The sequence below is a fragment of the Carassius carassius genome, chromosome 1 (assembly GCF_963082965.1).
Source record: "Carassius carassius chromosome 1, fCarCar2.1, whole genome shotgun sequence".
Classification (NCBI taxonomy): Eukaryota; Metazoa; Chordata; class Actinopteri; order Cypriniformes; family Cyprinidae; genus Carassius; species Carassius carassius.
In genome coordinates, this window is record NC_081755.1 from 8,672,501 (window position 1) to 8,677,500 (window position 5,000).

General features: G+C 46.1%; 3 non-coding genes across 3 annotated transcripts; all 3 read right to left on the reverse strand.

Moving 5' to 3' along the window:
* Positions 1-1,347: 1,347 nt before the first annotated feature.
* trnap-agg (transfer RNA proline (anticodon AGG)) lies at positions 1,348-1,419 on the reverse strand. Its single transcript has one exon. It is a non-coding gene; the product is annotated as a tRNA-Pro (tRNA).
* Positions 1,420-2,910: 1,491 nt separating this feature from the next.
* Positions 2,911-2,982, reverse strand: trnap-agg (transfer RNA proline (anticodon AGG)). Its single transcript has one exon. It is a non-coding gene; the product is annotated as a tRNA-Pro (tRNA).
* Positions 2,983-4,474: 1,492 nt separating this feature from the next.
* trnap-agg (transfer RNA proline (anticodon AGG)) lies at positions 4,475-4,546 on the reverse strand. The gene has a single exon. It is a non-coding gene; the product is annotated as a tRNA-Pro (tRNA).
* Between the last annotated feature and the right edge of the window lie 454 nt (positions 4,547-5,000).

Genomic DNA, 5,000 nt, shown 5'->3' on the forward strand with positions numbered 1-5,000 from the left:
CTTGGCTTACCTTTGTAGAGTAATGTTGATTAAAATACCAACGACAAAGCACAAGAGCTGAATTTAACAGCAGAAGTCTACATTGTGGCACTGCCACGCAAATCTTGCTGATGAGAAGCTGTCTGAGGTCTGTACTGCTTCTCCACAGAGGGTCAGGTGACAGCGGTCTTCTCAATTTAGTTCCAGCTCAGTTTTATGTGAGTTCTAGATTGTTTGGAGGCCATGGTTGAAGGAGGCCACTGTAGCAATACCTTTTAAGACACACTGCCACAGAGAAAGTTGTGACATACCCCAAAGCTCCTCCTTGCCAAGCACAGCCAGACAGACCCCAAGGTTCCACCAAGAGTTGAACTCAGATCACTGGATTCAGAGTCCAGAGTGCTAACCATTACACCATGGAACCAACAGTGTCTGCACATCTGTTTGAAGTGTAGAAAACATTCAAGGAGGCTCTGCGAAAAGCAACTAACCAGTAAGCATCAGAATGGTGTCCGAAAGCATTCACGGCTCCACTCTGAGTAAACCCAGGATCGAACCTGGGACCTTTAAATGTTCAGTGTAACGCTCTCTGAACCTTGTAAACCAATATTGAGAAAAACATCAAAGCAAAGGACACGAGCCTCCAGTCAACCGCAAACGGCTACACTGCATGGCAGCCGATCTGAACCATCTTAGACACACCCCCACCTTTCAGTGAAAGTGCGGGAACCCAAAGAGCGAAGTGTTGTACAAAGTTTAAATTGCAGATGAGGAACTACGAACAGGGAGAAATCAGCACGAAAACATGCAGGAGTACTATTGACCGAAAGAAGGCAGAATTGACTGATACTTCTCAGCAATATGCTCAATGTGGGCTCGTCCAGGATTTGAACCCAGGACCTCTCACACCCGAAGCAAGAATCATACCCCTAGACCAACAAGCCACCATGTACACAGACACTACTCAAAACAAGGAGCTGCAAAGCGGGCTCATCTGGGATTTGAACTGGGGCCCACTTGCTCCCATACAGCAATAAAAGAAAAAAAAAACACACCCCAACACCAACAAGCCCTCAGATGCTCCTGCATCTAGCAAACGCAAGATGAAGGCTCACAGGGCCGTAAAGCGATCCAAGAATCTATTTTTTGCCATATCTCCACTGCTTGGGCTGCATTCCTAAACCAATTTTTGGAAAAATGTAAAGTCAAAGTTTAAACTGCAGATTAAGAACTAAGAAGAGCAGAAGAGAAGTGGGCATGAAAACATGCAGAAGCAGCTTTAGTCTTAATTGACAGTGGCGTATGATTGACCCGGGATGGCAGAATGGACTGAAACTGCTCAAGAAAAGATGCTGCAAAGACAGAAGAGGGCTCGTCCGGGATTTGATCCCGGGACCTCTCGCACCCTAAGCGAGAATCATACCCCTAGACCAACGAGCCACAAGTTGCTGCTCAGTGGAGGCCACTTTGCCATGTATTTCACTCTGTTCGATGCTACGGTCGCTCCAATATCCTGCCTCTTAGCTGACAAGGGCAGAAATAGAGCTCTGACCAGATGCACTGACCAGATTTCTGAGCAACTCAATTTTTACCTACCAGCTCTAGCTTGGCCTACCTTTGTAGAATAATGTTGATTAAAATATCAACGACAAAACACAAGAGCTGAATTTAACAGCAGAAGTCTACATTGTGGCACTGCCACGCAAATCTTGCTGATGAGAAGCTGTCTGAGGTCTGTACTGCTTCTCCACAGAGGGTCAGGTGACAGCGGTCTTCTCAATTTAGTTCCAGCTCAGTTTTATGTGAGTTCTAGATTGTTTGGAGGCCATGGTTAAAGGAGGCCACTGTAGCAATACATTTTAAGACACACTTCCACAGAGAAAGTTGTGACATACCCCAAAGCTCCTCCTTGCCAAGCACAGCCAGACAGACCCCAAGGTTCCACCAAGAGTTGAACTCACATCACTGGATTCAGAGTCCAGAGTGCTAACCATTACACCATGGAACCAACAGTGTCTGCACATCTGTTTGAAGTGTAGAAAACATTCAAGGAGGCTCTGCGAAAAGCAACTAACCAGCAAGCATTCACGGCTCCACTCTGAGTAAACCCAGGATCGAACCTGGGACCTTTAAATGTTCAGTGTAATGCTCTCTGAACCTTGTAAACCAATATTGAGAAAAACATCAAAGCAAAGGACACGAGCCTCCAGTCAACCGCAAACGGCTACACTGCATGGCAGCCGATCTGAACCATCTTAGACACACCCCCACCTTTCAGTGAAAGTGCGGGAACCGAAAGAGCGAAGTGTTGTACAAAGTTTAAATTGCAGATGAGGAACTACGAACAGGGAGAAATCAGCACGAAAACATGCAGGAGTACTATTGACCGAAAGAAGGTAGAATTGACTGATACTTCTCAGCAATATGCTCAATGTGGGCTCGTCCAGGATTTGAACCCGGGACCTCTCACACCCGAAGCAAGAATCATACCCCTAGACCAACAAGCCACCATGTACACAGACACTACTCAAAACAAGGAGCTGCAAAGCGGGCTCATCTGGGATTTGAACTGGGGCCCACTTGCTCCCATACAGCAATAAAAGAAAAAAAAAACACACCCCAACACCAACAAGCCCTCAGATGCTCCTGCATCTAGCAAACGCAAGATGAAGGCTCACAGGGCCGTAAAGCGATCCAAGAATCTATTTTTTGCCATATCTCCACTGCTTGGGCTGCATTCCTAAACCAATTTTTGGAAAAATGTAAAGTCAAAGTTTAAACTGCAGATTAAGAACTAAGAAGAGCAGAAGAGAAGTGGGCATGAAAACATGCAGAAGCAGCTTTAGTCTTAATTGACAGTGGCGTATGATTGACCCGGGATGGCAGAATGGACTGAAACTGCTCAAGAAAAGATGCTGCAAAGACAGAAGAGGGCTCGTCCGGGATTTGAACCCGGGACCTCTCGCACCCTAAGCGAGAATCATACCCCTAGACCAACGAGCCACAAGTTGCTGCTCAGTGGAGGCCACTTTGCCATGTATTTCACTCTGTTCGATGCTACGGTCGCTCCAATATCCTGCCTCTTAGCTGACAAGGGCAGAAATAGAGCTCTGACCAGATGCACTGACCAGATTTCTGAGCAACTCAATTTTTACCTACCAGCTCTAGCTTGGCCTACCTTTGTAGAATAATGTTGATTAAAATATCAACGACAAAACACAAGAGCTGAATTTAACAGCAGAAGTCTACATTGTGGCACTGCCACGCAAATCTTGCTGATGAGAAGCTGTCTGAGGTCTGTACTGCTTCTCCAAAGAGGGTCAGGTGACATCGGTGTTCTCAATTTAGTTCCAGCTCAGTTTTATGTGAGTTCTAGATTGTTTGGAGGCCATGGTTAAAGGAGGCCACTGTAGCAATACATTTTAAGACACACTGCCACAGAGAAAGTTGTGACATACCCCAAAGCTCCTCCTTGCCAAGCACAGGCAGACAGACCCCAAGGTTCCACCAAGAGTTGAACTCACATCACTGGATTCAGAGTCCAGAGTGCTAACCATTACACCATGGAACCAACAGTGTCTGCACATCTGTTTGAAGTGTAGAAAACATTCAAGGAGGCTCTGCGAAAAGCAACTAACCAGCAAGCATTCACGGCTCCACTCTGAGTAAACCCAGGATCGAACCTGGGACCTTTAAATGTTCAGTGTAACGCTCTCTGAACCTTGTAAACCAATATTGAGAAAAACATCAAAGCAAAGGACACGAGCCTCCAGTCAACCGCAAACGGCTACACTGCATGGCAGCCGATCTGAACCATCTTAGACACACCCCCACCTTTCAGTGAAAGTGCAGGAACCCAAAGAGCGAAGTGTTGTACAAAGTTTAAATTGCAGATGAGGAACTACGAACAGGGAGAAATCAGCACGAAAACATGCAGGAGTACTATTGACCGAAAGAAGGCAGAATTGACTGATACTTCTCAGCCATATGCTCAATGTGGGCTCGTCCAGGATTTGAACCCGGGACCTCTCACACCCGAAGCAAGAATCATACCCCTAGACCAACAAGCCACCATGTACACAGACACTACTCAAAACAAGGAGCTGCAAAGCGGGCTCATCTGGGATTTGAACTGGGGCCCACTTGCTCCCATACAGCAATAAAAGAAAAAAAAAAACACACCCCAACACCAACAAGCCCTCAGATGCTCCTGCATCTAGCAAACGCAAGATGAAGGCTCACAGGGCCGTAAAGCGATCCAAGAATCTATTTTTTGCCATATCTCCACTGCTTGGGCTGCATTCCTAAACCAATTTTTGGAAAAATGTAAAGTCAAAGTTTAAACTGCAGATTAAGAACTAAGAAGAGCAGAAGAGAAGTGGGCATGAAAACATGCAGAAGCAGCTTTAGTCTTAATTGACAGTGGCGTATGATTGACCCGGGATGGCAGAATGGACTGAAACTGCTCAAGAAAAGATGCTGCAAAGACAGAAGAGGGCTCGTCCGGGATTTGAACCCGGGACCTCTCGCACCCTAAGCGAGAATCATACCCCTAGACCAACGAGGCACAAGTTGCTGCTCAGTGGAGGCCACTTTGCCATGTATTTCACTCTGTTCGATGCTACGGTCGCTCCAATATCCTGCCTCTTAGCTGACAAGGGCAGAAATAGAGCTCTGACCAGATGCACTGACCAGATTTCTGAGCAACTCAATTTTTACCTACCAGCTCTAGCTTGGCCTACCTTTGTAGAATAATGTTGATTAAAATATCAACGACAAAACACAAGAGCTGAATTTAACAGCAGAAGTCTACATTGTGGCACTGCCACGCAAATCTTGCTGATGAGAAGCTGTCTGAGGTCTGTACTGCTTCTCCAAAGAGGGTCAGGTGACATCGGTGTTCTCAATTTAGTTCCAGCTCAGTTTTATGTGAGTTCTAGATTGTTTGGAGGCCATGGTTAAAGGAGGCCACTGTAGCAATACATTTTAAGACACACTGCCACAGAGAAAGTTGTGACATA